Below are 13718 nucleotides of genomic sequence, written 5' to 3' on the forward strand. Positions count from 1 at the left end.
CAAATTTAATTAAGTACGAATACAGTGAAAAATTTTAAAGACAAAACAAGAAAAGAGAAATTACTGTAATATTTACTGAACGTTATTTAAGCTTTAAAATTTAATCATACAAAAATTTTAATATTTCTGACCCAAACTAAACACATATGCATCTTTTAGACGATATAGACACAAATTTGGTGTCCCAAGGAGATGGAATGGTCCATCATCTCCAATTACAACTACAAATTAATGACGAGCAAGCAAGTAATATAATAAAATATAAAATTTGACTAGAGAGAGCTATTTTCGAAAAGTTCGAACTTGCTGTTGAACCTTTGAAACTAACTCAACAGTCTCAATAGTAGTTGCCCTCTTCAGCCACATTTAAGTGGGGGCCTCTTCGGCATTAGCCTCTTCGGCAAGTAGCCTCTTCTTTCTTCATGCCCTAAACTCTGCTGTGAGGCTTTTTTTAAGCGCATTTTACAATACGATTTCCTAAGCAATCGCAGCCTAAAGAAATCCACAAATCGTACAGTTACATTTACTCGAATGCCTCAACAAATATTTGATCTAATCGATGAACCTATTATTAACACTTTGCATTAAAAAATTAAATATATCGAAGAAAAGCAGAAACTTTGTCATACATCATATGTTCACTTTTTAACTCGACTACTTTTATCTTTTATCTTTACTCTACTTTTAATTTACTATACATATATAACAAATAAATATTCAGTAGGAATTACTAAAGAGCAAAGCGTTAATATACTTAATATTAAATAAGTATCCAACGTATTCAGCTATCTTCACTTTTTCGAAAAAAAATTAATTTTTAAGAAAACGCAAAGACTTTTGAACCGTTCGATACTGATTTATATCTCGCGGTACAGGGCATCAGCAATATATAGAACGAATAAAAGAAATAATTAAATGATAAATGTGAATCTAAAGGTTGCTGAAACTTTGTATAATATCCAGAGAAGAAATTGTCCACTCCTGAGTGGAAATTACAATCGCGCGACTTCTCCGGTCTCTACCTACTTACAAATTAAATAAACATTCACACCTAAGTATGCTACCTGCCTATATATTGACAATATCTAAAAAGATCAAACATACATACATACCCACCCACTCACTCCACGATTCTCTCACATACCACCAGGGTGCAAAAGCCTAAACTAGAGAGCATGCCCCGGGGCACCTCCGACACCCTAGTTCAAACGCGTGTTTTCTAAACTTATGGGAGTACGTACCAATGCTGTAATCGACTGCCAAGGCTAATGATTATTGCAATGATGACTAAAGCAAAAATACAAGTATAAACTAGTATATATGCATACTAGTTATATACGAGTATATTATAGTTTCCACAAATAAATGCGGTAAACTCTACTATGCAAAACGATTGTTAAAGAAAAAAAAAAATTCGTATCGTACGCGTGACTCTACATGTTATTTTTATTCAATAACTTTAAAAAATAATAAGCGCGGTATTACGTATCGCGAAACGATGTACAATGCACACACCTAACGCACACACAAGTGCAATGTACACCGTGCAATCACTAGCACAATGACAGCCGCCAATAGGGGGGGAAAAACTTAAAACTAAACCTATACTAACCGTTTCTCACCTATACGAGTAGCACCTGGGCACACGCATAGATGAGAACGCAGAAAGTATAGGGGGGAGAAACGGGAGATTAGTACATTAGAAGCTGAAAATCCTGATCTAAAAAATATGATTAAAAACACATATATACATAAGACATAAATACATTTTTATAGAAATTTATCTAAGCGGCTAAGGACTCTACAATTTATTTGATAAATAATAAAAGATATTAAAAGATATTAAAAGTTAATATATTTCAAAACCTCGGACGACTCCTTTCATTAAGTTGGCTGTTCTAGTAAAAGAACTGGGCTTTGAGCCACCACTTAACTGCTAGAATCTATCCGTCGCGAATGAGTTTGTCTTCTTGCTCATTTATTTATAATATCGAAGTATCGATATATCAAAATTAATCGCGATTAAATAAACTAAGTACAAAGCAATGCATGTAAGACATTTATTTCATGCTTTATTAGACGAAATCGAGTAAATAAATGCTCGATTTCACCACTACTAACCACGAACAAAACACGTAATGAAAAAGAAAGTGCATTTATTAATTGCATTATTAATTAAATGAATTTAACCGATGAGACAAGAAAACCTATCCTGAACTAATATAAAATATACAATACAATATACAATACAATATACAATTTTCATGAGTAACTCCTAGAAAGGAATTACTCATGTGCTCGTCAATAATTTCTTTAAATAATTACAACCAGTAACTCGTGCCGATTAGGACCTTTCATCCTCGACATGATTGAGCACCGGAGGGACTTTAAATTTTTTGACTCACTGCGTAAGAAGTTCTACGATGGCTCCGAAACACTCCTACTTCGCAGCAAGTATTGTAGTCTGACGACCCAAGAGTTCCTCGATTTGCTTTCAAAAAAAATCCATCGAAGATCCGCCGAAGATCCATCGAAGATCCATCGAAGATCCATCGATGAATCATCGAAGAATTCATTCCACATCTTTGATAAGGTAGAAAGTCCGTCGTCATATCTATAAAATAAAATATAACAAATGATAAGTTATATGTAATATGATCCAAAATCGTATAAAAAAAAAACGAATAAAATGTAAATAAAAATAGATACTTACAATGCATTCCAATGGGATGAAATTCAATTGCACCATGGCGATGCACCTCGCGTGAATCTAATAACGCGTTATTAACGAAAATAAGAAACTATAGATGAGTTTCTTATCGCGAAACCGAAATTAAATTATACGGCGAACAACACTGATTCTAATTCGCGTTTGATTTTAATTTATTATGCACCCGATCACTGATTTTAAACAACTAATTCAAAGACTGCTTTGCACACAGTCAATGCAAGTAGAAAAATCTTCATTGATGCACTGGCTCTAATATGCGAACAGTCTGTGCGACTGTTTAAAGATAAAAATACAACTTTACTCGTACAAACTCTAATGCAATTACTGCTTTGGTCGCAGTTAATTTAATATGAAAAATTTCTAATACAATCGCGTAACACGAACGAATTGAAATAAGCGAACGAACGTGCTTCTAATCCGTGATTTTAATTATATTTAACGATACAACACTCCCGTATATTGCTTCGCGCACGATTGCAATCTGAAACAGAAATAAAAAACAATACTATTAATATCATTACTATTACTCAAAACAATTAAAATGTTTGTTGAATTATTAAATACAAAAATATACTCACTTTGTATTTCCATCGATGAATGCACGATGGGTCTCCTACCCTTAGGATGACGATGATAATGCACTAACACTGATTCTACAACTGCATTACATGCAGTTAATTCAATTAACACTAGATTAATGGACTAACAATAAACCAATTTAACTCTCCATTTAAAATTTCTTTGCTACATATGCTACATATATATAAAATTTTAATATTATTTGTTTAAAATATACGTTGATTTTTAATACCATAATAAAATATATGTAAATATTAATTCCTCCCCTCTACCCATTTCTTCATGTAAACAATTTTTGTAAGTTTTTAAAAAATAGTAAATGAAACAATAATGAAAAAATCTAGTGTTAAACGAATTTCCAAATGAATTTAATTAATAAATTGTAACACTATTCCAACGATGATCTGAAACAAAAATAAAAACAAGAATATATAGACCATTGATATAAAAACATTATTATAATTATTGAGAAAATGTTTTATATAAAAATTGACTTACATTTATTCTTCAGTGATGAATGCACGATGGGTATCCTACCCTTAGGATGACGATGAGCACACGTTTAAACCGAATAAAAGAAACTTACGGAGTTTCTTTACGCGAAAAAACGAAACTTTTAAATAGGGCGAACAACACTGATTCTACTCTTTCCGATTTTTTTATATTTTATTTTATCGATGCAACACACGAGTACTTCATTGCCTACGCGCTCGATTGCAATGATGTTCTGAAACAAAAAAAGAAAAAGAGCAATCAATATCATCTTCTCAATAAAAAAGCATTGAAATTATCATAGAAATGTTTGATAGGAAAATATACTTACTTTTAGTCTTCATTGATGACTGCAGGATGAGTATCCTACCCTTAGGATGACGATGAATAAAATAAAATTAAATAAAACTCTGAAAAGCTGAAACATACTAAAGATTATATTATAGTACAATATTCCCTGTGAATCATTCCTGAAGGCATAGCACACTTTAAAAAATATATATATATATTCTATATAAAAGTATTCTAATATAAAGAATCAATGTTAGATATAAAAAAGTTGTCTAATCAGCAGTTGTCGAATGTTTTATTTAGATAACGTTAGAAATAAAATCAATAAATAGTTTAATACGTCACGTTCGTTAGATCTTTACTCGTTGAAGGACGGAAGGGGAATGGAGATCTCTCTGTGTATATCTCGTAGAAGTATCGAATGCTCGGTGCTCGACTGTTTACGTTTCGTTTTCGACGGTTATTCTTATGTTTTCACCTCGAGAAATTCCTACAAATATACATACACATTCATAGTTGCTTGTAGGTAATGTTTTGTTTTCTTTCTCTCTCTCACTCTCTCACTCTCATTCTTACTTTTTCTATACATTTCTATATGACTTAAAAAAAGAATAACGCTTACCTCAATGAATGAAGATAAAAAAGAGTAAACACAATTATTAGAACGGGTATATGAATTCGTCTGGACTCTCCAATGCTCGGAAATCTAAAAGAAATAAAAAATAAAATTACATTAGTACAATATAATGAAAATCAAATACATGATGTGCACGAGTGATTAACCTATACTTATGTATATATGCCTGTATGTGTATGTGTATTAATTTAATACGAAATATTATCTTTGAAGACATAATTATGAAAAATAATTAATTAGAGCATCATTATAGATGGTAATAAGTATCGATACCGTGAAAATAAGTTGGAAATTAGAAAATAATATTGTTAAATAACATTGGTGAAATTGGCAGGAAGCCGAGATACATCGATGTTATATTCTCACAGATACCTTTCGAACTTTTTAATATTTCCTTTTGAAAACACTCACGTATGAAAATCTTGTGTGTAGCTATCGTTTGGTATATAATAGAAAGGTGTAAAATATTTTTTAATTACCTGAGATTAACGGAGCTACATAATATCCGTGCGATCTCCAGCACCGACGCCGCGAAAAGAAAGAAGAATGATCAGCAAAGAGCCCTGATTGGCTGATAATTATTTCAAAAGATAAGTGACCAATCAGAAATTCCCAATTACCATATAGAAATGTATTTCACGCACAAAAGTTTGCCCCGTCACACGTACGTAACTCGGCTTTCTTCATGACCACGCTAGTCAAGCTAGATTTGATAATTTATTTATTAAATAAATAAAAAATTAATTCTATTTTACTATTTAATGTACACGCATCTTGTTAATATTTAAAAAATAACGAAAAGAATAAAGACAATATGCACTATAAATTTTATCATACCGCATAGAAAAACATACATAATTTATTTATTACATAAATTAAATATCAATTTTATTAATTATTATAATTATCTAATTATTAATCCAATTAATAATTATTGTTATCTAATTTATTTTTCTATTAGGTGTATACGTTCCTTGTTAATATTTACAAAATAACAAGTAAAATAAAGACAATATAGACTAAAGACTTTATCACATCGCAACGTTCTGATTTAAACATTCCTTCAATTTTTATGTAATTGTTTAAACTAATGTACATTTGTTTTAACGTCCCTGGGCAATGATGACTGTGAATAATAAAATTTTTATCCAGAAAAATATCACATTAAAATTATTTTATATTCAAAGTATGTTAATAAGTATGTAATGTTAAAACCAGTACATATGTGTTTAAACAATCTGAAATATAAAGAGATTGCATTAGAATATTAAAATAATTGTTAAATAATCGATAGGAATGTCTATTGTTGTCTAAAAGATCGGAATATATGATCTATGTACCGTCCCCTTCGAAATCCACCGTTGAAAGGAGACGTTGTCCTCTATGAAAGTACTTTTATTAAATGTTGTTTATAAGACCTTCCAAACGTTGCGCATGTGTATAAAGGTTGTCATGCATCTAATACATAATCTTTAAGATTATAACGTTCTGGTTTAAGCACTTTTATCATTTTTATGTAATTATTTTAATGCTCCTGCGCAATGATGACTTCGAAGGTAAAATTTAGCTGCAATATAAGAAAAGTGCATTAGTGCATTGAAATAATTGGTAATGTATACGTAATGTACATGTATATGTAAATGAAAATGAGATTACATTACTCTAAACAATTATACAACCAATGTATTCAAACAATTAATAATCAATATACTAATGGAAAATGTGAATTATTAAAGTTTTCCATTACGATAAAAGAAAGCTGAGGTGTTTGTTCGTTTAAAAACCATAAAAACATTACCTGGATTCATTTTAAAATCTTGTAAATTCTTCTTTTATGTATGTACTTGATACACGAAACAATAAGTAAGACTAATCAATGCTGTGCTTTTCCAAATCTTCAAATACTTGCAAATCTGAAAATCATAAAATCGATTAGTAAAGTATTAAGCCAACTGAACGAGTCTATATATGTATATGTATGATATTTGTATAAGATGTCACTCTCTCTCTCTCTCTCTTTTCCCTTCTTCTACTTTTTATATTACTCTTCTTTTTGTTATAAAAGAAAAAAGATACACTTACCACACTGATATCAATATAAAAAAGTAAACACAATTATTATTTAGATAGAAAAGTAAACACAATTAGACTGACAATGAGTATATGTATTCATGCTGTATTCTTCCAATGTTTGGAAACCTAAAAAAAACTATAAAGTAACATAGCATTAGAATAATATAAAGAAAATTAAATATATGAGTGTTTTGTATACGTGTAACACGTACCTCGTTAATATATAAAAAATAACGTGTCGAATAAAGACATTATACACTAAAAACTTTGTCACATTGCACAGAAAAACAGAATCGTATAGAAAAGAAACCTCCTTGCAGATATTTTTAAAACAATTGAAATCGCATGCCAGAGACAAACACAATCTTATAGAAATGAAACATCGTTATAAAAATCTTTAAAACAATTGATATAAGACACTGTAGCCATCCTTAAAGAATTAAAATAAATTGAAACAAAACAATTGACATCTCTCATGCCAACCATGAAAGTATAAATTCCCATACTCTGTATTGATATGGAAAAATTCTTGTTATTTTAATTCTTTAAGGATGGTTACAGTGCGTTATGTCAATTGTTTTAAAAATATCTACAACGTGGTTTCTTTTCTATACGATTGTGTTTTTCTGTGCGGATTTTAGTGTATACTCTCTTTATTTTATACATATTTTTAATAGGAAAATAAATTGGATAATCATAATAATTAATTGGATAATTATAATTAATAATAAAATGGATTTTTGATTTATGTAATAAATAAATTATGTATGTTTTTCTGTGCGGTGTGATAAGGTTTATAGTGCATATTGTCTTTATTCTTTTCGTTATTTTTTAAATATTAACAAGATAGGTGTACCTTAAATAGTAAAATAGAATAAATTTTTTATTTATTTAATAAATAAATTATCATATCTAGCTTGACTAGCGTGGTCATGAAGAAAGACGAGTTACGTACGTGTGACGAGGCAAGCTTGTGTGCGAGAAATACATTTCTATATGGTAATTGGGAATTTCTGATTGGTCATTTTACTTCCAAAGTATATATTTCGACAATTGTTATGTTCCTACATCCTATTTTTGACTATTCGATATTTTTCTATAATAGATAGAAAAAATGCAAAATTATAAAGCAGCCAGTGTCAACGGATTTCTCTACTTTTTTTGAAAGTGGACTACCGCGCATACTACCGCGCGCAGCAGATGCGCAGCAGAGGCAACGCAGTGGCAACGCAAGGGGGCACGCAGGGGAAAGGTAGAGGAAACGCCATTTTCTGTCAGCTGTATGTGTTCCAACGTACTGTGTCATTCCGTTTAATCCAGGTAATTAAAAAATAGTTTACACCTTTCTATTATATATCAAATGATAGCTACACACAAGATTTTCATACGTGAGTGTTTTCAAAACGAAATATTGAAAAGTTCGAACGATATCTGTGACAATGTAACTTCGATATATCTCGGCGTCCCGCCAAATCACACCATTGTTACTTAACAATATTTCTTCTAATTTCCAGCTTTTTTCATGTTATCGATACTTACTACCATCTCTAATGATGCTCTAATTAATTATTTTTTATAATTATGTATTCAAAGATCGTATTTCGTATTAAATTCGATTCCTGTCACCTACACACACATACAGGCATAAGTATAGGTAGCTCGTACACATACACTCATATATTTGATTTTCTTTCTATTATACTAATGTGTAACCTTTTTTTTTCCTTTTTTAGGTACCGAGCATTAGGAGAGTCCAGCAGGAATACATATACTCAGTCTAACAATTGTGTTTACTCTTTTTTATCTTCATATTCATCGAGGTAAGCGTTATTCTTTTTTTAAACCATACAGAAATGTATACAAAGAGTGAGAACGAAAGTGAGAGAAGAGAGAGAGAGAGAAAATAAGAAAACAAAATATTCTATCTACGGGCAATAACGAATGTGTACGTATATTCCAGGAATTTCTCGAAGTGAGAACAGAAGAAACGAAGACAGCCGAAAACAAAACGAAGACAGCCGAACGTTCGACATGAAGGACGCGATCACGTGTTCATTCCAGATGGTTCCTTCAACGAGCTAACAATAAGATCTAACGACGTGACGTATTAAACTATTATATATATATAACGTTATCGATTTTTATTAACAATTTTTACTGATATTAAATACTTTATATGTAATTTTATACAAGTAGTGAGATAAAGGCAATCAATATTGCTTGAATTTATATTGATTCTTTATGATAAAATATCTTTAAAAGTGTGCAATGCCTTCAGGAATGATTCACAGGATATATTATTCTATAATCTTTTTAGTATGTTTCAGCTTTTCAGAGTTTTATTTAATTTTATTTTATTCATCGTCATCCTAAGGGTAGGATACCCATCCTGCAGTCATCAATGAAGACTAAAAGGAAGTATATTTTCCTATCAAACATTTCTATGATAATTTCAATGGTTTTTTATTGAGAAGATGATATTAATTGCTCTTTTTCTTTTTTGTTTCAGAACATCATTGCAATCGAGCGCGTAGGCAATGAAGTACTCGTGTGTTGCATCGATAAAATAAAATATAAAAAATCGGAAAGAGTAGAATCAGTGTTGTTCGCCCTATTTAAAAGTTTCGTTTTTTCGCGTAAAGAAACTCCGTAAGTTTCTTTTATTCGGTTTAAACGTGTGCTCATCGTCATCCTAAGGGTAGGATACCCATCGTGCATTCATCAATGAAGAATAAACGTAAGTCAATTTTTATTTTAAACACTTTCTCAATAATTATAATAATTTTTTTACTTACAACAATGATATTTATAATTTTGTTTTATTTCTGTTTCAGATCATCATGGGAATATATCAGTGTTGGAAGTGTTTGTGAATTGTGTTTGTGAAGTGTTGCAAGTGTTCGTGCATTGCTATCGTGCGCGAAGCAATATACGGGAGTGTTGTATCGTTAAATATAATTAAAATCACGGATTAGAAGCACGTTCGTTCGTTTTCTTTTCAATTCCGTCGCGTTCGCGAACTATTTTGAAGTTTATATATTAAATTAACTGCGACCAATGCAGTAATTGCATTAGAGTTTGTTCGAGTAAAGTTGTATTTTTATCTTTAAACAGTCGCACAGACTGTTCGCGTCTTAGAATCAGTGCATCAATGAAGATTTTTCTACTTGCATTGACTGTGTGCAAAGCAGTCTTTGAATTAGTTGTGTAGAATCAGTGATCGGGCGTAAAACAAATTAAAATCAAACGCGAATTAGAATCAGTGTTGTTCGCCGTATAATAAAATTTCGGTTTCGCGATAAGAAACTCATCTATAGTTTCTTATTTTCGTTTATACCGCGTTTTTAGATTCACGCGAGGTGCATCGCCATGGTGCAGTTGAATTTCATCCCATTGGAATGCATTGTAAGTATCTATTTTTATTTACATTTTATTCGATTTTATTTTATATGATTTTGGATTATATTGCAAATAACTTATCGTTTTGTTCTATTTTATTTTACAGATATGACGACGGACTTTCTACCTTATCAAAGATGAGGAATGAATTCTTCGATGGATCTTCGATGTATCTTCGATGGATCTTCGATGGATCTTCGATGGATCTTCGATGGATCTTCGATGGATCTTCGATAGATCTTCGATGGATCTTCGATGGATCTTCGGTGGATCTTCGGTGGATCTTCGATGGCTCTTCGGTAGATCTTCGGTGGATCTTCGATGGATCTTCGATGGATCTTCGATGGATCTTCGATGGATCTTCGATACTCGCATTCTACAATACTTGCTGCGAAGTGGGAGTGTTTTGGAGCCATCGTAGAACTTCTTATGCCGTGAGTTAAAATTTAAAGTCCCTCCGGTGCTCAATCATGTCGAGGATGAAAGGTCCTAATCGGCACGAGTTACTGGTTGTAATTATTCCAATAAATTAGTGACGAGCACATGAGTAATTTCTTTCTAGGAGTTATTCATGAAAATTGTATATTGCATTGTATATTGTATTGTATATTTTATATTAGTTCAGGATAGGTTTTCTTGTCTCATCGGTTAAATTCATTTAATTAATAATGCACTTAATAAATGCACTTTCTTTTTTATTACGTGTTCGGTTCGTGGTTAGTAGTGGTGAAATCGAGCATTTATTTACTCGATTTCGTCCAATAAAGCATGAAATAAATGTCTTACATGCATTGCTTCGTACTTAGTTTATCTAGTTGCGATTAATTTTAATATATCGATACTTCGATATTATAAATAAATGAGCAAGAAAACAAACTCATTCGCGACGGATAGATTCTAGCAGTTAAGTGGTGGCTCAAAGCCCAGTTCTTTTATTAGAACAGCCAACTTAATGAAAGGAGTCGTCCGAGGTTTTGAAATATATTAACTTTTAATATCTTTTAATATCTTTTATTATTTATCAAATAAATTGTAGAGTCCTTAGCCGCTTAGATGAATTTTTATAAAAGTGTATATTTATGTGTATTTAATAATATTTTTTAGATCAGGATTTTCAGCTTCTAATGTACTAATCTCCCGTTTTTCCCCCCTATACTTACTGCGTTCTCATCTATACGTATGCCCAGGTGCTACTCGTATGGGTGAGAAACGGTTAGTATAGGTTTAGGTTTAAGTTTTTCCCCTATTGGCGGCTGTCATTGTGCTAGTGATTGCACGATGTACTTTACACCTGTGTGTGCGTATCAGGTAGAGTGTTTTGTACATCGTTTCGCGATAGTTTTTAATGAATGCATTATTTATCACTTAGAATACTATTTAGTATAGCACACCTAGAGTTAGGTGTGATATGAAAAATACACATGTTTGTATTTTTCTATTTATGTTACATTTTTCTTATTTGTTTTTTTCGAATCGTTTTGAATAGTAGAGTTCCCACATTTATTTGTGGAAATTTTACAATACTTGTATTATATTAGTATGCTGATATATACTAATGTGTACCAGTATTTTTGCTTTAGTCATCACTGCAATAATCATTAGCCTTGGCAGTCGATTACAGCATTGGTACGTACTCCCATAAGTTTAGAAAACACGCGTTTGAACTAGGGTGTCGGAGGTGCCCCGGGGCATGCTCTCTAGTTTAGGCTTTTGCACCCTGGTGGTATGTGAGAGAATCGTGGAGTGAGTGGGTGGGTATGTATGTATGTTTGATCTTTTTAGATATGCCAATATATAGGCAGGTAGCATACTTAGGTGTGAATGTTTATTTAATTTGTAAGTAGGTAGAGACCGGAGAAGTCGCGCGATTGTAATTTCCACTCAGGAGTGGACAATTTCTTCTCCGGATATTATACAAAGTTTCAGCAACCTGTAGATGCACTTATCATTTAAATATTTCTTGTATTTTTTCCATATATTGCTGATACTCTGTACTGCGAGATATAAATCAATATCGAACGGTTCAAAAGTCTTTGCGTTTTCTTAAAAATTAATTTTTTTTCGAAAAAGTGAAGATAGCTGAATACGTTGGATACTTATTTAATATTAAGTATATTAACGCTTTGCTCTTTAGTAATTCCTACTGAATATTTTATTTGTTATATATGTATAGTAAATACAAAGTAGAGTAAAGATAAAAGATAAAAGTAGTCGAGTTAAAAAGTGAGACCATATGATGTATGACAAAGTTTCTGCTTTTCTTCGATATTATTTAATTTTTTAATGCAAAGTGTTAATAATAGGTTCATCGATTAGATCAAATATCTGTTGAGGCATTCGAGTAAATGTAACTGTACGTTTTGTGGATTTCTTTAGGCTGCGATTGCTTAGGAAATCGTATTGTAAAATGCGCTTAGAAAAAGCCTCACAGTAGAGTTTAGGGCATGAAGAAAGAAGAGGCTACTTGCCGAAGAGGCTAATGCCGAAGAGGCCCCCACTTAAACGTGGCTGAAGAGGGCAACTACATAGACTAATTGAGTTATTTTCGAAGGTTCAACAGCAAGTTCGAACTTTTCGAAAATAGCTCTCTCTAGTCAAATTTTATATTTTATTATATTACTTGCTTGCTCGTCATTAATTTGTAGTTGTAATTGGAGATGATGGACCATTCCATCTCCTTGGGACACCAAATTTATGTCTATATCGTCTAAAAGATGCATATGTGTTTAGTTAGAGTCAGAAATATTAAAATTTTTGTATGATTAAATTTTAAAGCTTAAATAACGTTCGGTAAATATTACAGTAATTTCTTTTTTCTTGTTTTGTCTTTAAAATTTTTCACTGTATTCGTACTTAATTAAATTTGCAATTTTTCTTTTCTATATAATGCAGTTTATATAAAAGTATTTCATAATTATTAATTATTTTTTTAGTAACTAAATATTTGTACTTTTTATTTCATGTAAATGTAAAATCACGCGTTCAAACTTAATTCATTGCAACAATAATTAGAGATTTGATAAAAGTAAATAGAGAATTTAATTGAAAAGTGCATCTGCGAATTGGACGATTTTTATGTCAGGCTATTGTATCACTTGATTGTATGATTAATATAGTTTTCTTCTTGTTACAGGTGATCATCGTTGGATTTATCACTAAACCTTCTGGATTCTTTTTTATTTGAGTGTCTTAAATTGCTTCATTTTAAAATATATGTATGTATATAAATGCATTTCTGAAGGCACACACATACACATGTTTATGTACTAAAAGTTAAATATAATTATTTAAAAATCTATTACAACGTATATAACACTATACTATATATACTATCAAAGAATAGTAACTAAAATGAATCTAGGTAGATAAAAAAGGGACTTGTGAGCTTCTATGTACTTCTGTATTTGTTAGTAGTCGGTACTTTCTAATTTATTTTCATTTAACTGTTGATAATATTAGTTTATTAGTTTTTCTACTTTCCGACTGTCAGTAATAAAGTACTTTTTTTTTTTTTAG

The sequence above is a fragment of the Polistes fuscatus genome, unplaced genomic scaffold (assembly GCF_010416935.1).
Source record: "Polistes fuscatus isolate 324 unplaced genomic scaffold, CU_Pfus_HIC Scaffold6, whole genome shotgun sequence".
NCBI lineage: Eukaryota > Metazoa > Arthropoda > Insecta > Hymenoptera > Vespidae > Polistes > Polistes fuscatus.